Here is a 21,895-nt window from a genome sequence, read left to right on the forward strand (position 1 = left end):
GCCCACGGACGCCGCCACTCCCCTTTGACGCACTGAGAGAGACGCTGTCTTTTCTCCTGCCGAGAAATCCAGCTCCGGTGTTTCCAGATACCCTCGCGGGTTACTGGGATATCGAGTCCTGAGAGAGAGATACCAGACCTCCTGCTTTCTATTACCCAGGTACGGAGCTGACTAAACCCTTAAAGAGAATTCTTGAGTCAGATTCTTGGCAAAACCAACTTAACTTAAACTGCTACTTACTTACTCCTTCCCACGTATTAGGCTTAGGTCAGGTACACCGGGGTAGGCGTATTTAGAAGCACCAGTTGAGTACATTAGTCAATGTATATATGTATGTATATATTTTATATATTTTAAAGTATCATATGGCTAAGAAACCATATCAATGCTTTTACAGTAATATTTCATAATACTCCTTTTACTGTACGCACTTTACTTTACTATGAGTATTGCAATTGTGGCAATTCATTTCTCTTGCATGAGAAAGAAGACTGCTCAATAAATAACACCTTTTATTGAAAACGCCCGTCTCTCTTTTCTCTGCACTCTGGTGAAACTAAGTATGCACACTTGACTGAGTGAAATAGCTGTCTATTGTTTTCACACGACTCTAGAGATATACTCTTATTCGGAGGGAGCAAAGTTGTCATGTTTTATGGTTGTCAGAAGCTAATCCCTTCTTGTCTATCCAGGGAGGTTAAACTCCTCCTCGTTTATTCGAGAAAGTTTCTAGTGACCTCTGAGCTAGCTGGCAAACCTTAAGTCTAATATAGTCAGTAGAGACCTAGATGACTTCAGTCCTACGTCTACACTGCTGTTTATATTATTCCAATGCGCAGAGCCTATTGGGAATATAGGAACTACACTACAGAATCTCCATGCCTGCTTCCTGATGATTCCCTGGTGAGGACCTCATATGGGATCAATGTATTGAAAGCCGGCAGGTTCATATGGAATTCTTGATGAACGGTCCAGGCAATAGCCAGTCCCTCTGTGGGATGATTGACCTTTCCACATGTTGCACCCTCCCTCCGTCTTGATGCCCGGAAGGACCATCATTTTGGTGCCTTAACTCGCTCCCTCCCATTCCTCCTAGTGGACTGCTCCCAGGAGTGCTTCGCCCTTCTTCCCCCTGCTGGCCACTCCCTCCACAGGTGGCCTGCCTTCTTCATGGACTTTGACTGACTGCCCAGACGTTTGTGCAGGTCCCTCCTGCTGGACTGCACCCACACTTGGACCCCTTGGCTTTCCAGGTGCTTTATAATGCCGTTCTGCCAAACCTTGTTATTTTTGGTTATGCTTTATGTTATGGTATGTTGAAAAGATGTATAGGGCGCTTGCATAACCGGAGGCGCCTTGGCACTAAAATCTCTCAAACACAACTGGAAAGAGACCTTTAGTTTTAAAAAGCCACATGTTCAGCTCCTTCCTAAAGTAGGTGAGAGAGGGAAAGGCTCTGATATAAGGGGGAGGTTATTCCAGAACTTCGTCGTCCTTCGGAATATAGGGGCCTTAATTTTCTTGGCTCCAGAGTAGCACAAAAGTCTACTGGGTTCATACTAATCAAAGACCTGCCTCAGAAACTCTGGACCATTGACGTGATGGCCGTTTTGGGCAAAACAGAGGGCTTTGAATTTGATACGACTATGACTGGAAGCCAGTCAGAAGTCTGTAGATTTCTTGAGAGACAGAATGGATTTTGGGACTACCCAACAGCAGCCTAGCTGCCGCATTTTGCTGAGTATGCAATCTATGTAAATATTGTTCCTGCATATTTACATTTAGGCCGTAACAATAGTCCAGTTTGACAGAACTAAGGAAGTATTGTCAGTTTTGTTTGGTAGTGGTAGGGATGTATGGGTGAATTCTTTTAATCATCCACAGGGTGAAAAAAGCAAAGGACACAATAGTATTGACCAGGCTTCCAAAGTTAAACTCATTGTCAATAAGAACTCCTAAGTTCTTTGCCTTGGTCACGATGATGGGAAGAGAACCTAGTTCTTCCAGCCACCAAGAGAGGGCCCACGTGGGAGAGAGGTTTCCAAACAACACTACCTCAGTCTTTCCTGAGTTGAGCTTTAGGCAGTGTCTGTCCATTCGTAGACTCATATGCATACAGCCATGGAACTGGGTGGAGAGGTTGATATCATTGTTAAAAGCTGACACCACAATCTAAGTGTGATCAACATAGGAGGTAAGGGAGAAGCCAAATGTTTTAATCAGTCTGGCAAGTCCTGTTACATGTACATTAAATCATTTCTGACTAAGCGAGGATCCCTGTGGGACCCCACAAGGGAGGAAGAAGGGGGAAGATTCATACTGATCAAGGGCAACAGGTTTTTACTCTGTCAGCAAGAAACAATGTCAGCAAGACCAAGGCATTATCTTTGATTCCTAGCTCTCCTAGCCCATTGATCAAAAGCTGGTGATCAACCATATCAAAGGCCCCTGACAAGTGGAGGCCGATATTGGCTTTGGCTCCTCTCCTATTCAGCACAGGTTTTATCTCCTCCGTAGATTTGATCAAAACAGTCTCATTACTTTGCATGGGTATGAATCTAAATTGCGTTGGGTCTAGATATGATTAGCTTGAATAAATTGGGCAAGCTGTAGATTCATTACTTTCTCCACAATTGTTGCAGGAAGTGGGAGGCAGGAGATGGGGCGATAGTTGTTGGGATCTGCCGCCTTCAGGTTGGGTTCCATTATTAGAGGAAGATTGGAGGTTCTTTTACAGTGAGAGGGGAAAATTCCGGTGTAAACATATAATTGAAGATAGCAGTGAGATTCATAGCTATCAAATCTGGGAACAATTTTAGCACCTTAGGAGGACAGGGATCTGAAGGAGAGACAGATTTAGTGGAGATGATCATTTTAGCTACCAGATCTGGAGTGGTTGGGAAGAATTCCATAAAGACCATCTGTATGGGATAAACCTGAAAGGTATTATCAATAGGGTCTGAGTTTTTAGAGGCCTCAAACTTTAAGTAGATTTGATCCCTGAAGCAATTAGCCAGTGTGTTGTAGAAGTATTGACTACAATTAGTAGCATTACTGCCTGGGAGTGTACTTAGTTTAATAACTACCTGCAAAAGCTCCTGGGTAGAATACTTAACAAATTCTATCTGTTGGGTGTTACATGTCGACGGCACCCTGCACCTAATATGTAGGACATCAATATGGACATTGCCCTGGGCTTCAATAGTGATAGGACATAGACCCAAGCACTCCTTGTGAAGTGTAGTATTAGAGAAGGAAAATCTTGAGTAATTCATTTTGCTCTGTCTCTCCCTGTGTGTTGAGAGATCTAGGTCATTAGACACACACAGGATTTGAGGTTAGGTTCAGATAGTACAGAATGTGTGACAGCAGACACTTACAAATGAGAATGCTGTCAATGGAATATACACCATCCAGGGAACGATGCTGTCACCAAAATTACAACAATTAAAGGTAACATATGTTTGACAGGTCGCCTGACCCACAACCTTTCGTGGCATGCTTCATCATAGGCAGCCCTCCATACTGAAGTAGGACAGAGCCACTTCCGTGGACTCAACCAAGAAGGGAGTTCCTGGATATTCAGAACATGCAAGAGAGGCTCTCATACCTGATTCATGTTTCATGTGAGCTTCCCAATGTGGGAAGGCTCATGGCGTCATGGCCTAGATAGAGGGAGCCTTCCCTGCAGTCATACATTCGTCAAGGGTGAAGCCAGAACCTTTTTACCTACAACATGCCGTTTGGTGCATGTTCTGAATACATTGTTTTGGCGGGGAGTCTGAAGCCCTGGAGAATACCACGGACCAGTATTGGCCGCTTATCTTGGTCGAATCATGTTGGCAATAGTAATGGGTGTCTGACTCATCATTGTCAGATTAAACCATTCTCATTATGAGTTTTTAATTAAGGATACTTTTGGATATGCCCTTAGATATTTTAAAGAACATCCAGAACCCTATCTTATCCTCTTCCAGAAAAAATCTAGGAACGCCCTTCTTGGTTGAGTCCTACTTCAGTGTGGGGGCCGCCTATGATGAATGATGCAGAGGAAAGTTGTGGGTGAGGCAAGGAGAACATCAGTAGGACATCATTTGGGACATTGGCATGTGCTTCAATAGTGATAGGACAAAGACCCAAGCACCTTTTGTGAAGTAAAGACCTTGATCACTTTTGTGATAATAGTCTCCTCATACACTTGCCCAGGACCTTGATGTCCACAAAAAATGGCCCCACAAATAATAGCCAAAGGATACCATTTCACAAAGTAGCTTTTTACAATAGTGCAAACATATTACATGTATTAGAGATCAGAGCATGACCAACAGTTTTTAACTGACAAACAGTTTTTAACTGCACCATGGGAGTATGAGACTCACAAACCTCTTGACGAAGGGCTTGGTTTCATGTTGTGTGTGTGGGATACTCAGTCAGTAATGTGACAGGCCCATCTGCCATTCTATAAGAACACCACTGCCTATGTTGCTTGTAAGTCAGCAGAAGGGATATTGTTCATGCTTGTAATGGAGAATCACATCCTCAGAAAAGTAGCAGAATATGTTTTATTGTTTTAAATAATACTTCATAGGTCGTGTTAGAATACATACGTTAGTGCACATATTAATGTTCAAACATGTTAACATGCAAAGCTATAGGCAGAAAATTAGTTATCCATTGTTGTATTGTCATGTATACAGGATCTGCGCTTTCGGATAACATATACTGTGGGTTTGGTGGCAGACTGGTTCTGAGCACCCCAACCAGATATGTTAACCTGTTTGTTTCAGCTAGCTCACAGTGCCACTAGAATCTCCTCTTATTGGGGAGAGAATAGTTTCTGGCAGCCTCAGAACATGACAACCCTGGTCCCTCAGAATCGTGGAAACAATAAACTACCTTTAGCTCAGTCACCAGTGCTCACTCAATTTGTCTCAGAGATACACAGAATAAACAGTCTGGGTGCTTCAATAAGGATTTATTGAACAGTTGTTATTCTAGTATAAAATAGGTGTGCTGTAACAACCATTAGACAGTAGCAGAGATATATGATTAGCCATACTACGAAAGTAAAGGGATGGTACAGTTCTACCATTTTGCAGTAATCACAAATATATACGAGTACATAAAACACATGATAAGAAAGTCCGTACTCCTACGATGCCTCCCCAACTAGATGTACCTAAATGTACCTAGCATCTGAGTAGGTGTTATGCCAAGAATCCCTCTAAGGTCTAGTCAACCCCATTACCTGAGAAAGGAGAGAATGTGAGACCCCATCCTGGTCTCGAATTGGACATACCGCGAGGGATGTTAGACCACTGCAAGCTGGAGTGTCTGCATGCAGGAACCTCAGCGTCTATGGTCAGTGTGTCAGCCAGGAAGTCACGGTCTCCTCTGTCTCACTAAACAAGACATGATGTACAACTAGAATGTCCCCATAGCAATCAATACATTTACGCTGTCCTCTATTGATTATTTGTCATTTCTCAAAAAATAAATGACAAATAAAAATAAAAAGCTGAATTGGAATATGTCTTACTGTAAATATCTTTAGGTTTAAAAAGAAACGTTTTTGATTTTATTGTTTAAATTTGTATATATTCTAAAAAAATGGAAATTATTCAAAAATGGTTTTAGTTTGTGTATGTTGGTGCGCTTGAAGATAACTATTTAAGTGAAATATATTTATATATGTGGCATATTATATTTTAGATTAAGTAACAAATGCCATCAAAATTATTCTCATTGCTGCCATGTAAGATATCTATTAACACATGCAGCTAAATTAAATTAATAGAAATATGTCCATAAAATGTGTGTAGACCTATATCATCCAGACATTGTTCTTATATTTTGTAGAAAGGTCCTTCATCCACCCCAAAACAGATGGAAAAGGATACTCAATGTAAGGAACTTATGTGCGAACCATGTCCAGCTGGAGAGATCTTGCAGGAATGAAGTACTGGCTCAACCGTTCCATCTGAACTTTTCCTCCACATCAGAATTTCCATCTATTGAGAAGATTATTGAAGTGTTTGCCACTGGCTCGTTCCAGTACACAGTTAGTGACTCAAATGGCATGTCTCACCAAACCTTAACTAGGTCCTCGAAATTAAGGTCAGATGCATGAATGACTACACCCTGAGTTCTATGAATTGGGGGGGAGGGGCATACAAGATGTGGTAGGTGCTTTATATGGATCCCAAATTCACTTTAGCATCTCATGTCCAGAAGAAAGTGTAACAGTCTAAGATGCATTTCCATTCCATCAATGTGCAAGTGTGTTGCACTGCAGACCTCTCTGTGCAAGATTTCCAGATTCACCCACGACTCACTTGTGCTATGCAACTGCTGTATACTATAATAAGAGGCCGGCTTTGCTCCAAGAAGGGCTTGGCTTGTTGATAAGTTTCAATCCTCATGTTTACACAATTTGCTTAGTTATTCTGTGCTCCTCCAATCATCAGTTTAATTACTATTGCCTTTGTAATTATGTATTTCAGGGGACTTAGGGTAACCAAGCTGTACCTGGCTCTTTCCAACTCTGAAGATCCCCAAAATGGCAGGGGTTGTCAGTTTCCATGAAGCCCATGTGCTTAACGAGGGGTCCTGTGGAGTGGGTGCTTGGCCTACTGAAGGTCTGGTTATGGTGCTGAGAAAAGAACAGAAGGCTCCTCCTCTACTTGCATTGCAAGGTCTGAAAGATTGTTGTGTTATATTGTATGCTTCACTAAATTGCCCTGCAGAGAAACGTACCTTTCTTTCCTGATGGCGATTACCAGTCGAAACCTCAGTTTGATGTTGGTGACATGTATTAGCAAATTGACAGTGATAGGAATGAAGGCACTGACCTCAGGTGTGATCTCATTGAAAACATCTTTTCCGATGGTGACTGTAAAGAGAGTGTCATTTGTTTGCAGCCACGGCCGGCAGTGGGAGTACCTGCAGGGCGGTGACGTGGGGAGGAGGAGGGGCAGGGTGGGGGGTAGTAATGTATGGAATACGGAGTTTTTACAGGTAAGTAAACATTTAAATAAATAAAACGAATTTCGTTGAGCGCACTGCATCGCATTTGGGATGCAGTGCACTCAATCAAATTCGTTTTATTTATTTAAATGTTTACTTACCTGGGAAGCTCCGTAATCCATACATTACTACCCCCACCCTGCCCTTCTCCCTCCCCACATCACCGCCCTGCAGGTACTCCCACTGCTGGCCGCGGCTGTTTGTTTGCCCGCCCTGTTGACAGATCCTCTTTCACAATTGAAGCCGCTGATCAATACGTTTTCTTTTAGATTGTGATTTGTTCAGTAATTTAAAAATGCTATTGAGTTTAATAGTTAGGCCTTGGAAAATGTTTAATTATGCTGCTGTAATTTGCATATTTGGGAGAATTTTGTATTACACTTGCTACTCAAAATTCCCAAAATGAAGCCATTATACCACATTGCGTAATAGCATACAGTTTGTGATAAAATTCTACTGCAAGTGAGATGGAATGGCACGAATAGTCAGACTGCAAGCAGTTGGTACTTGTGGAACTTGTGTTTTTCTTGCTAATTTTTTGTGCAATATCTGTTTGAGCAACACAAATTGAGTCGTGGATTTTAACTATTTTTTGGGAATCTTATATGTATTGTATTTTAATCTTTTTTAACTAATAAATCTTTTTATGGATCTCTGAGCCGTAATACAGTTATTCTTGACTTGACTTGAGTCGTGGATGCCTTTTTCACTGAAATATAGCACTAAAGGACAGTTTTCCATTTTGTGTAATTTCATTTAATTTTACCAAAAACATTTTACATAATGACATGAGAGCAAATTACTTGAATTGCATATATTCCTAGTTTAGATGTAAAGTATTATAGTTTTCTAATCACAAATATAATGTTGAGCATGCATGATGACAAGTTATGTTTAACCACAGTTAAAGTTGGCTTATGAAAATATTTTTAAACCACCAAATGATAATAGAATGTTAGGCACAAACAATCATTTATCTACTGAATCCTTCATAGGTTGTGTAATTCAATCATCTCTTTGGGCACTAGCAAATTATTGGTGGTACTTTGGATTGAGCAGAAATACAGATTTTGGAGAGATCTGCAGTGCAAGTTGCCTGACCATTAATGGAATGGTTGTAAAACAATTAGCTGTACATTCCATCATGGAATGATGCAAATGTGTATGAGTTCCTCAAAAGTATCTGACGCATGTGGTATGAGTGTGTCAAAGAGTAGACCTCAAACTTGATACTATTAAGCTGTAGATGATCTGTGGTAATTTGGTGTCATTTAAACCTTTGTGTGAGCATAACACCTGTTGAAATCATCAGTCCAGCGCAATATGTGAGTAAAGACTACCATTCTTGTTCCTACTTATTTAGAGGGCCAACCATCACCAGTATGTTACCCTGAGCATATATTTTCCCATAGGTGATTTTTTTTGTGTACCTTGCATTAGGGACATATTGTTCTGCATCCTACAAGTTCTATTTAGATGTGTAAACATTACTTGTTAGTCATTAATATTTTTATATATATGCCAAAAATATTGTGAAAACAATTTTCCATCCATAAAGATTCTCAGAAAATGTGTTATGTTGGATGAGAAAATAATGGTAAGCCAACAGTTGTTTAACGTTCTTTTCCAGACAACAGTCCATGAGCAGATGGGAAATGCAAGCCATCACATAAATAAGGAGAAAGGTCTGGCCGCACACATTAGATAACTTTTTGTGTCACTTACTGGCAGGTTCTTTGGTGTTTGTCTGACCAGATGAACGGCCCCTGAAGTTGCCTCAGTGTCAATTGGGTAAGGGGTGTAGGGGGCTTGACAGGTGGTTTGGGGGCATCAGTGTCTTGCTTTCTGTAAAGCTGCTAGCTGTAGACAGTTTGGGACCTAGTTGGCAGCAGGTGGTACTTGATCACGAAAAATAGATGCTAATTTAGTCACTGCTGCAGTCAGTGTTTTGAAGGTATCCTGCATCACCCCAAAATGTAGTGCTAAGACACTTAGATGAGCATAGGTTCATCCATCAGGTCTTTAGTCAGCCTATTTTCAAATTGCTGTGTGACCTTGTCTGGGTGGCCACAGGCGTAGTTTGTCTAGGCTGCACAGCAGATGTTATGGCTGTGATTGTAAAAGGTGCCAGGACAGGGGTGGCCACAAGGGACTTGTGGGGGCACTGATTTAGGGCACACAACTCTGCAGAAAGTTTTAGATCTTGTGTCCTTAGGGAGTTGAGATGTTTCAGGTGCAGGTCACACAAACATGATGGTCCAGGCTGGTTTTCAAGATCATTCTCTTTGGCAGAGGTGCTGCTCCCAGAGAAGGCTTAGGATCTTGGATCCTCCAGCAGAGTGGACCACACAGATAAGGCTGATGGCTGTAATCATGCAGTGTCCCTTTGGGAAGAAAATACAAGAAAGTATTTTGCCTTTGAAATGTATAGTTCTTACTATATAAATTGCTATGGTATGTTATTGAACATTTGCATTTATTGATACTTATAACGTCAGAAAGCTCACCAATAATTTATTTGACCCTACCGATGGAATTGAAGGGCCTGATTTAAATCCAATGTCATATGCCTAGAAAATATTGAGCAAACTATTGATAGTGAAGTGAAGCGATTTCATCATCCATAGGTCGGGACTGACCTAGTGGGTCTCAGTCGTGAACCTAGGATTGTTTCACTCTCCTTTCCCGTGGTCCAGCCTACTATGCTACAGCAACACTGTGCCAAGCAGCACCACTCAAGCACTTGACTCTCAGTATTGGTAAAGGTGGTCAATCCTCGGCGTTTTAGGGATGTTGGTGGGGGCATAATGCACACTCAGATAACAACATACAGGCTAAAGCATATTACAAACATTGGGCATCTCAGTGATTAATGTTTATTTAGATTATAAAAAGTTGTATTTTAATATTTAAAAATCACAAAAACTACAGTGATTTTTAGAAAGGTAACATGCAAATATGAGGCAAAGACATCTAGGCTTGCTGACACATTATACAGGAAGTGAAGATGCATTGCCCCTACCAACCTGAGAACCAGCAAATGTTTATCTTCCTTTGGATTTTCCTATGACACTAAATTGAAGAGGAAACAACCTTCGACATTTTGTCCACGTCTATGGAAGAGAGAGATCTGATGAAGCCGTTTGGAACTAACAAAAATGCTGCTCAAGGTTGACGGTCACATAAAAGAATTTGAAGAGACAAATGATCTGGAACAATTCCTTGATGCTATGAGTGACAAAGGAATGGTTATCTCAAATCAGAAAACGTCATCACCCTTAACCACCACGGAGTGCTGAACTGATGCACAACAGCATGATCTCGAGGAGAGAGCAAAGGTAGAGAAAGTGATGAAACAAATCCCCAACTGCAGACACGTTGGACATAGCAAGCAATCAATATTGATCTAAACCCTACAAGACCGACTACAGCATTCACTTGCTAATGGCTGGGGACTGCTGTAGGTAGGGTATTACAACTGCTATCATCTACAGATACTTCCAGTCCCCCTTTAATGTCCAAATATTGAGAGTTCTGATTAAAATTGAGCTCATAAACATGGGGGAAAATGGAACATAACCATAGAAACCACAGAAACTAGCCCCATTCACCATCAGATCAAGATTGATAGGGCTGTTTTGAGTGACATTTGCAGAGATTTCAGACTGATAGACACATGGCAACTTTTGCCTCTGCGCAAATAGGAATAGTCAAATAGTACATAACCTTGTTTTTGCACAAGCTTTCATGCTGCCTCATACAAGTTGCAAAATATGCCCCGGGGGTGTTTCAGAATGCTTACTGGTGCAACCACAACTAGAACTCGACTTGTAGCTCCATGATGTAGTGTATGTAGGCATCTAAACTTAAAAGCCCAGTCAGGAAGGAAAGACGTTATTCCTACATTAGGATAGACATATCAGAAAACAAATCCGCAGAAATATCAGGCCAAACGTTATGGGAAGTATGTAAAGCAACATGTATCTGTTTGCGTATGTGTGACACTGCCATAGGACAGAGGAAATCCTCTACTGAGCAAGGACGCTTTGAACAATCAATGCAACAGCTCCTCATTATGTAGCTATGCCATCTCCTGACAAATGAAATGATTGGAGATTAAATGAATGACATTCAATGACCTATTCAAAAATAATCAATATTTAACAAAAGAGGGAAATAGAAGCATTTGGTAATCTCACTCTGCTTCCAGGTATATTGTGAAAAAAGAGAGCGGGCATGTGATCTAGAAGGATCTCAATGAAACATTTGTAGGACTCTCAACAACTATTTTCTGCCAGTGGTATATGCTTTGCCATCGGGTACTAATGATTGATAGCATCATCAGTGGGTCTTGTTTCCTCCACCATGATGTAATCCCGCTGAATCTAGAGAATAATTGGAATCCAACAATAAAAGAGCGTTTTAAAATAACCTCTAAAATAATGATTTAATAAAGAAAGATAAGGGTAAGGTTAAAACCAAAGTAGATGTGAAAATGGGATGTATAATGTACGGTCTACATGTTTCAGCCCACCTGCGCCCTCACCGGGTTGATGGCTTTGGTCAGGACCAATATTCCAGGGGGAACTCCTTAGTTACATATGGCAGGTGGAACACTGTCCCCTGGGTTTGCTTTATGTTCCGGTGGTTTTCATTACAGTTCTAACCATTTGGTGCCTGCAGCCTGATCCTGGGTCTCATGAGCACTTATAGCTGGCAGTTGGTCTTTGTGTATTGCTCCTAGACAGTGAGACAAACGGGACATAGATGTTGACAGGATGGGCCATCTCTAGCTTGATGACGGGCAGTAACTGACACCTACAATACTTGCACATCACATGAGCTCTGCCTGAGCACTTTCACAAACGGTTTGTCACTAGTCCTTTGTGTCCCAGACAATCTGGGGCCAGGACAGGGAGGAAGGGGATACTTGATACCTCAGGGGGTGGTATCTCCTTCTTCAAAGTGGGCAACAAGTAAAATATTGGACCTCAGACCCTGACTCTTCAGTACACATCTGGACCTGTGAAAGACTAACAAGAAGGACTGCTGTGCTGCTTTGCTGTAAGACGTACTGCCACCCTGCTGCACTACAGAGCTACCCCACCGCCCTGCTGCCTTGTTTCCTGAGTGATGGACTGGACCCGCATCATGAACCCAGGACCATCAAAGCGACTCCAAGAGCTAGTTGCCTAGTCTCCTGATTAGAAGCCTCAGGGACAGAATAGGCTTCCTCCACCTTGAACCTGTACCGGAACTTGGACAGTTGTAAGTCCTGCCCTCCCAAGTGGTGCTATCCTAGTACTAGTGTAAGAAATTGGGGTACTGGTTAAGGGGGGTGAATTTCCCCACGAGCAGCAACCACAATTCTTCTCCAGGTGAAGTCACAAGCAAACCCTAAATTAACCTGTGCTCAACTCTCAGGTAGCTTGTCATGGAGCAGTCAGGCTTAATTCAGAGGCAATGTGTAAAGCATCTGTGCAACCCTTCAAACAGTAACACAGTAATAGCACACAACAAAAGGATCCCACACCAGATTTAGAAACATAGAGTATTTTTTAATAAATAAAACAAGACCAAAACAACAAAAATTAAATCAGTAGAACTGGAGATATGTGGGTTTAAAAATATTAGTAACAATAGCCCCAAAACACACAAAGCGACAACTGTGGATGTCTGGTCATGCCAGACCAAGTCAAAGTCACATGTTCAAGTCGACCACGATGAAGTGCGGCTGGCTTCAGAGAACCAGTTAGGCCCTTAGGTCCTGGCTTGCGGAGCGTTGTGGGGGTCCACGCTGAAGATGGGTAGCACACCCAAATCTATGAGCTAGTGTCGAGATGCAGCAAGGCTGCAGTGGTAGTTCTTGTTTTATCATTGAGGATCCCATTGCTGAGGGCTTGCGAGCAATCAATCAATCAATGAGGGGTTTATAAAGCGAGCTACTCACCTGTGAGGGTCTCAAGGAGCTGGGAGGGGAGTAGGCAGCTCTGGCTCAGTCGAAGAGCAAGGTCTTGAGGTCGCTCCTGAAGATGTGCAGGTTAGGGGAGCATCTGATGCTGACTGGGAGCTTATCCAGGTTTTGGCTGCGATGTAGGAGAGGGCCCTTCCTTCTGCTTTGCTTTTGCAGAGGTATTTGGGTCCGATGTTGTGGAGGGATTTGTAGGTGTGGGTGAGAAGCTTGTAGGTTATTCTCTTCTTGACCGGGAGCCAGTGTAGGTCTTGAAGGTGTTGCGTCATGTGTTCCTGCCGTGGGGTCCTGAGGATGAGTCTGGTCGTGGCATCCTGGATGGTTTGGAGCTTGTGTAGAAGGGTCCTGTTGATGCCGGCATAGAGGGTGTTTCTGTAGTCCAGTCTGCTGGTTATGAGTGCGTGGGTGACGGTTTTTCTGTGTTCAGGTGGGATCCATTTGAAGGTCTTTCGGAGGATGCAGAGGCAGTTGAAGCTGGTGGAGGCGACGGCATTGATCTGGCGGATCATGGTGAGAGAGGAGTCAAGGATGATGCCGAGGTTCCGAGCGTGATCTGTTGGGGTGGGAGGACTCCCGAGGGTGGAGGGCCACCATGTGTTGTCCCAGGCAGAGGTCGAGGGTCCCAGGATGAGGACCTCTGTTTATTCAGTGTTGAGCTTCAGGCAGCTGTCCTTCATCCAGGCTGCAACGTCCCTCATTCCTTCCTTGAAGCTGTGCCTGGTGTCTTCGGGATCCTTCATGAGGGAGAGGATGAGTTGGGTGTCATCGGTGTAAGATACTATGTTGAGACCATGCTGTCTGACGATGGCTGCGAGGGGGGCCATGTAGATTTTGAAGAGCCTGGGATGAGTGATGATTCTTGTGGTACTCCGTTGTTGTGTGGCAATTTAAATTCCGTATGCATTTTCCCGATTCATGCCTTTATATAGGTACAATTCACATTGCCCTTATATAGGCATAGAAATCAAGCTCTTATTTAGGCATAGCCGATATAGCCCAAATACAGGCATGGCTACTTCCCTCCGTTCATCTACGTCACAACGATTTCTTTAAAAACCAGACTCTTAAGCTGAAGGGACTTCCCCTAGCCTGGATATTGATTTCTCCAAGAAACTCATTATTATGCATGAACAACTATTCCTTAGGGGTTCATCCATGACATTCATATGCCCAACTTTACGTCAAAGCTGGCATTCCTAAACACCTTCAAGGTATAAATATATCTTTACTTGCTATAGCAAAGCACGGTGTGGTTCGGTGCAGTTTGACTACCTACTTGCACATGCAGCTCGCTACAGCAAGTGCCAAAGGAAGCCAACTCTCCAGCTGGCGCACTGATCAGAAGCTGTCCTCCTCTGCCGAGAAATCCAGCTCCAGTGTTTCTGACTCCCCTTGAGGTGTGTTGGGAAATCGAGTCTGTGAAAGAGATACCAACCTCTCTCATTCTAAGGTATGGAGCTGATTAGAACCTAGAGAAACCTTTGGCAATTCTTGTCAAAAACTAAATCTATGCTAAAGACCACACTTAATTCTTCCCCCGTACTAGACCTAGGTTAGGTACATTGGGGTAGGCGTATTTTAGAAGCACCAGTTGAATATTTTAGCCTGTGTTATTTATGTATGTATTTTTATATGTCATAGCACAAGACAATGCTATTACAGTATTATTTTATACTACTGTTTACGCTGTATGCATTATACTTTGCATTCTGTCTAACAATTGTAGCAGTTCAGCTCTCTTGCAGAGAGAAAGAAGACTATCAATAAACCCCTTTTATCGAAACGCCTGTCTCTCTATTTTCTCTGCAACTCTGTACAAACGAAGCATGCACGATTGACCGAGTAAAATAGTTATCTATTGTTTCCACGACTCTGAAGATACGTTTTTATTCTTGGGAAACAAAGTTGTCATGTTTATGTGGTTGTCAGAAACGAATCCCTTTTTGTGTATTCGAGAAATTTTCTAGTGATCTCTGAGCTAGCTGGCACTCACAATTAATTTTAGTATATTCAATAGAGACATACTGACCTCAGTCCTATGTCATATCTATAGGGTACATTATTCCATTGGCCGAGCCTATTGGGAATATAGGAATTACACTACACCGTAGTTGATCTCTGTGGATTTGAAGATGAAAGAAGGAGTCTGATCCTCTGGGTTCTGCCGAAGAGAAAGGATCAGATCCAGTTGAGGACGATTCCTTGTATCCCGGCGTCGTGCAGTCTGGCTGCGAAGGTGTGGTGTGAAACAGTGTCAAAGGCTCCGGAGATGTCTAGTAGGATGAGGGCTGTGGTGTGTTTCTGGTCGAGTAGCATGCGGATGACGTCAGTGGCGGAGAAGAGGGCGGTCTTGGTGCTGTGGTTGCTGTGGAATTCAGACTGGATGGCGTCTAGGATGGAGTGCTCTTCGATAAATACGGTCAGTTGGGCATTTACAACTCTTTCAGCGATTTTGGCTGTGATCGGGAGCAGAGAGATGGGCCGGTAGTTCTTCAGGTCCGCCGTGGGCTGCTTAAGGAGGGGCTTGATGTCTACCTACTTCCAAAAGCGGTACAAAAGGGGGTGGTAATGGACGAAGCATCTGAATCAATCAAACACTCACACTCAGTCAAAAGATCTGGGTTAAATCCATCACCGTTCTTTAGCCCACTCTGCCACCCCAGTTCAGACATGGCTATATGCAATTCAGTCTGACCCTGTGGCTCATGGAAACAGTCCAGCCCCAACTGCCAAGCCATGCCTTCCCTGGATCAGAAACAAGCTTTCGAGGACCGGTTTCTGGCAATACAGCCGTCTTCAGCCCGGCTTGCTTGAATCCAGTGGCAAAGTGAGCAAGGGACTCACGTCTGCGCATACCCTGCCACACTTATGGCGGCCAAAAGCGGTACAAAAGGGGGTGGTAATGGACGGAGCATCTGAACCAATCAAACACTCACACCCAGTCAAAAGATCTGGGTTTAATCCATCACCATTCTTTAGCCCACTCTGCCACCCCAGTTCAGACATGGCTATATGCAAATCAGTCTGACCCTGTGCCTCATGAAAACAGTCCAGCCCGAACTGCCACTGGATTCAAGCAAGCCGGGATTAAGACGGCTGGAATGCCAGAAACCGGTCCTCGGAAGCTTGTTTCCGGTCCAGGGACGGCATGGCTTGGCAGTTCGGGCTGGACTGTTCCCATGAGGCCCAGGGTCAGACTGATTTGCATATAGCCACGTCTGAACTGGGGTGGCAGAGTGGGCTAAAGAACGGTAATAGATGAAACCCAGATCTTTTGACTGGGTGTGAGTGTTTGATTGGTTCAGATGCTCCGTCCATTACCACCCCCTTTAGTACCGCTTTGGCCGCCATAAGTGTGGCAGGGTATGCTCAGACGTGAGTCCCTTGCTCACTTTGCCACTGGATTCAAGCAAGCCGGGCTGAAGACGGCTGGAATGCCAGAAACCGGTCCTCGGAAGCTTGTTTCCGGTCCAGGGAAGGCATGGCTTGGCAGTTCGGGCTCGACTGTTCCCATGAGGCACAGGGTCAGACTGATTTGCATATAGCCATGTCTGAACTGGGGTGACAGAGTGGGCTAAAGAACGGTGACGGATCAAACCCAGATCTTTTGACTGGGTGTGAGTGTTTGATTGGTTCAGATGCTCCGTCCATCACACCCCCTTTTGTACCGTCTACCTACTTCCAGTCATAAGGGAAGTGGCCGGATTGGAGGGAGGCGTTGATGGTCAGTCCTAGTTCGGGGGAGATGGTGGTGATGGCCTTCTGATAGATGTGAGGTGAGCAGGGGTCCGTGGGGGCTCCAGACCGTGTTTTCATCATGGTCATGGCGATGAGTTCCACCGTGGTGGGGGTCCAGGTAGTGATGGTCAGCAGAGGGGGAAAGGGTGATGAACGGCGTCTGGTTGCTGAAGTGGTGGCAGAGGGTCTTAATCTTCTGATGGAAGTAGGTGCTGAGCTTGTTGCAGGGTTCTTGGGATCATGTGACGTCCGTGGCCTCGCTGGGGGGTTTGGTGAATTGCTGTATGACGTTGAAGAGTTATTTGGCGTTTGTTGCATTGGTGTCAAGTTTGTTCTAGATGAATGTCCAAATTCATGTCTCTTATGAGCTGGTGGTAGTCTTTCAGGGTGCTCCTATGGTTATTTAGGTCTTCGGTGGTTTTCCGGCTTCGCCATATTTTCTTGAGGTATCTGTGGGTAAGCCTGGTGACTTGGAGTTTGGTGGTGAACCAGGAGGCCTTCAGGGGGCGTTGTTTGGCAGGGTGTCGGAGGGGGGCGATCTTGTCCGCGCATCTGGAGATCCATCAATGGAGTTCATTGGCTGCGGAGTTGGCGTCGGTCATGGTGGAGGGGAGGTCTAGAAGGAGGGTGGAGTTGAGGTGTTCCTCTGTGATTCTGCTCCAGTTCCTTCATGACGGGCGTGGGGTCGGTGGTGGTGTTGAAGGTGAAATGTACGCAGTGGTGGTTGGTCCAGGGGGACTGTGTGGTGTGGCTGAAGTGGACGTTTGAGTCTTTATAGAGTCGAGGGTGTAGGCCTGCTCTGTGCGTGGAGGCGTTGACAAGCTGCTTCAGTCTGAGGTTGGAGAGGTTGTCGAGGAGGGCGGTGGAGTCAGGGTCGCTGTGGTTGTCGAGGTGGAAATTCTGGTCTCCGAGTAGGATGTAGTCCGTGGAGGTGATGGCATGGGGTTCTACGAGGTCAGTGATTGCTGTTGTGGCTAGGGAGCGGTTTCCCGGGGGTCTTAGGCCAGGGTGCCGTAGAGCATGGTCCTGTGGGAGGTCTGGGTCTGGAAGTGGAGGTGTTCTGTGCTGGAGTGGGGGTCACTCTTGCTGGAGGTTCAGAGTTGGAGGAAGGTCTTGTGTGCAATGGCGAGTCCTCCTTCTGGCCGGTGTGGGCGTCCTTCCTCCGGATCTTGTAACCGTCAGGGATAGCGGTGGCGATGTCTGGACCGGAGGTGGCGTTGGTCTAGGTTTTGATGAAGAAGGCGAAGTCGGGCGTGGGGGTGTCGATCAGGTCCCAGATATCTACGGCGTGTCTGTAAAGGGAGCGCACATTGAGGAGGATGCACGTCAGGCCTTTGGTGTCCCGTGTGTCCCGTGAGCCTGCAGCAGACGTGGGGGCACTGTAGATGATGAAGGAACAATGGCAGAGTCTGCAGGAGAATGGTCCCTGGGTGGTGTTCGGTGAGGAGCTCTGGCAGTGAGATGGGAATAGCGAGTGGATGACAGGGGCAATGAAACAGTGGCAAGAGCAACAAACACAGAGGACGTGGCATAATACACCACAATTCGGATATAAATAACAAGACTACAATTAAATGACAAAATGAACAATACTCAGCGGAAATAAATGAGGATGCAGTGTGCAGTCAGGGCAATGCATCGGTTTAGAGGAGCTGCGAGTCTGCGATGCATAGCTTGTTGGTGTTGAGGATGCTGTCAGCGAGGGATGTGAGGGTCTTGGCATGGATGCATCAAATTGTGGCAGTTCCAATGAGGCGGGACTTTGGGACGGAAACAATCCATGCAGCAGTGGCAATGTGTTGGTTCTGCTTGGGGTCGTGCCACCCATCAGAGGAGATGTGTTGGTTTTTCTGGATCCTCAGAGGTTGGCAGAGCACCTTATGCTGACTTCCAAGGGCCCAGGACTGGTGTGGCACCACTTGGCATGGTAGACTCACAGATAGCAGAGTCCAGTTGCACAGTTCAAGGTTGTTGGAGCCGTCGGTCCCTGATGCTCTAGTCAGGAGGCTAGCTAACCAGCCCTTAGGTTCACTTTGGGGTCCATGGTTCAGCAGATGCAGGTTCAGGCCTTTTCACCCAAACAAAAGGTCAGCAGGTCAGCACAGCAGGGCAGCAGTTGTACAGAGCAGCAGTCTAGCAGAGTGGCAGTCCTTAGACCATCACAGCCGACCTTCTTCCTAGCAGAGTATCCACAGGTCCAGAATTGTACCAAAGAGGTAAAGTCTAATATTTATACCTGGTGCCCCTCCTCTGGAAGGCGGGAGATGTTTCCCTTTGAAGTCCCCAGGCATTCTGATTTACCCTTCCTGGCTCCAGGTAACCTACAAGGGGTATGGAGTCATTTCAGTGGTGGCAGGACGCAGCCTATTCAAGTGTAAGTAGGGCTGTGCTCAGCTTCGCCCTCCCATCCTGCCAGAGAGGGCCCATCCAAGCACACCTATGTTCTCTATTATATGTGGTGGTCCAAGAGGAATACACAAAGCCCAAATGTTAGTTACACCCAGTCATGTGACCCAGAGGCAGGCTGCAGGCACTAAATGGCTAAGGCATAAAAATGTCAATGTTCTAAAAGTGGAATTTTTAAAATTGCAATTCAAAATCTGACTTTTCCATAAGAGATGTCCTTTCATTACAATTCTAAGGACAGCAAACATAAACTGGTTACGTGCTCCCATTTGGAATTTACAGCTTATTAAATCTAATAGTTTAACTCCATTGTTATCCTATGGGAGAACCTTGCAGTAGTGAAAAACAAATTTAAGAGGCTTTTACTACCAGGATATGTAAAACTTGAAATCACCTGTCCCACTTTTTGAATTCAATACACCCTGCCCTCTGGACTCTCCAGTGCCTACCCTCAAGGTGAATTATATGTATTAAAAATGAAGATTTGGGCCTGGTAGAAGGTTTATTTTGCCAGGTTGAAATGGAAGTTTAAATCTGCACACACAGGCCACAATGGCAGGCCTGAGACATGTTTAAAGGGCTACTTAAGTGGGTGGCACAATCAGTGCTGCATTCCCACTAGTAGTATTTAATTTACAGGCCCTAAGAACATGTAATGACACTTTAATAGGGTGTCAAAAGTAAATTAAATATGCTAGAGGTAAGCCAATGTAGGCATGTTTGAGTGCGAAATGGTAAGGTTTGCAGAGTCCTAAGGCCAGCAAAATTAAGATCAGTAAAAGTGGAGGAGTAAGGAAAGGAAAAACGTTTTGGGGGAAGATCATCCTAAGTCTAACAGGTCTAAGAACCTGGCCCTTGGAAGTGGGCCTAAAAGTGCTCTTCCAGCTGTGGTCCCCAGACCCAATGTAGCGCGATGCATTATCACCCTGGAACTTTGCATTGGAGTCACTGCACAACACATAGTCGACTCAGAACTTTGCCTCACAGCCATACTGCAACCTCATCGTAACTACCGCTGTACAACACATCCTCGAAGCCAGCCTTCGCATTGCAAGACCCTGACTGACGGCCTCCTTGATTCCGAGGCAGGACGCCGCATCGCAAGCCAAGCACCTCCCAGGAAACAGTCGGTGTGTGTTCCTCTTTGGTGCCAATCATCCCTTCATCAACAACATGCTCAATTATGATACATGACTCCGCATCGCAGCCAAGCAGCTTCCCAGACCCGACACTGCACAACACATCCCCACAACAGGACCACACATCACCTCGGCTGATCGATGCATCCTCAATGGGGACCTCGCAACGCTCCACAACAAGGATTTAAGGTACTCTTCAGCAGGCCTAACTGGCTCCCTGTAGATGCCCACACTCCATCGCGGTTGGCCTGATATTGTGAGTCTGTCCCGGTCAGATGTGACCAGATATTCACTGTTGTTGCTTTGTGCTTTTTGACGCTATTTTCACTTGCAATTTTAAGATTGCAGATCTCTGGTTCTACAGATTGTTCTTTGTCATTGTGGCCTTAAATTATTTATTAAATTTTACTCTATTTTTCTAAATTGATATGGGATTTTTTTGTGTTGTGTTTCACTTTATCAGTGTTCTGCATAAATACTTTGCACATTTCCAGTAACTCAACCCTAATTGCACTTATGCCTAGCTACCAGAGGGTTGAGCACAGGTTAATTTGGGGTTTGCTTATGACATCATCATGGCAAGGATCGTGGTTGCTGCTTTCGTAGGGTTTCACTCCCTTCCCCAACTAGAAACCTAATTTCTTACAGTGGTACAAACAAATTATGATTAGAATACATTTACAATCTCCTAAGTATAAACATTTTTCAAGACTAACACTACAAGATACATACATGCTTAACATGGCTAATTTATGTCAATGCAGACAACTGAAACACTTTCTGAACAGCAAATAGGAGAGTTATTTTTACAAAAGCCACCAATTAGTGTCCACAAAACAAAGGCAAATTCTAGAGGAGTTATATCTGGCCTATATAGTTTTCTAATCAACAGTACCTTTTCCTCCCCTGTGCTGGAGAGTTACAGAGCTTATTGGCAGAGAATGCTGGGGTAAGAATTGGACCCGAGTGTAAAACTCTGCTCTGCTAGCGGAGTTTGTGGAATCCAGGCACTCCGTGCTCCACAGAGGAGCGTGGAGTTCCTGAATTCTGCCTTTCGGTTGTGAAGTGGAGTTTTTTTTCTGTTTGCACGCTCGAGATTTGTTTTGGCACTTACTAGCGAGCGTCACAATACTCTCGAGCCAGTTTCTAGAGACAGTCACAGCCAGCATGGCTCGCGGGGGTCGGGCGCATGGATGGGGGGTCGCAGGGGAGTTTGCATTGAGGATTTCATAAAAAAAATAAACTTACCTTGAGGTCGGGACCCACGTCTACTCGGCTTCTACTCTCCTGCACTCCGGCCTCCGACAGGACCCGGAAGCAGGCAGCCAGGCTCCCTCCCCTAAGCGAATCTCAACGCTGCATGCAGCGTTAGTGATTGGTTGAGACCGTGCCCAATCAGGGGCTTATGGGATGGGCATGTTCTCTATGCAGTCTGCATGGAGAAGGGCAACGTGCGCATGACTGGTTTGGGTGGCGGGTGGCCTTCAGTTTTAATGTGGGCCATGTTATTTTCTGCATGTCATTTTTTTTCTTTTGTAAAGGTAAAATGATGCGCTGTCCAGTACATTTTCTCAATTTCAAAAAATAAATTAGCAGTATTCATTTAATTCACTAT

Source organism: Lissotriton helveticus, chromosome 4_1 (assembly GCF_964261635.1).
Source record: "Lissotriton helveticus chromosome 4_1, aLisHel1.1, whole genome shotgun sequence".
NCBI classification, from domain to species: Eukaryota; Metazoa; Chordata; class Amphibia; order Caudata; family Salamandridae; genus Lissotriton; species Lissotriton helveticus.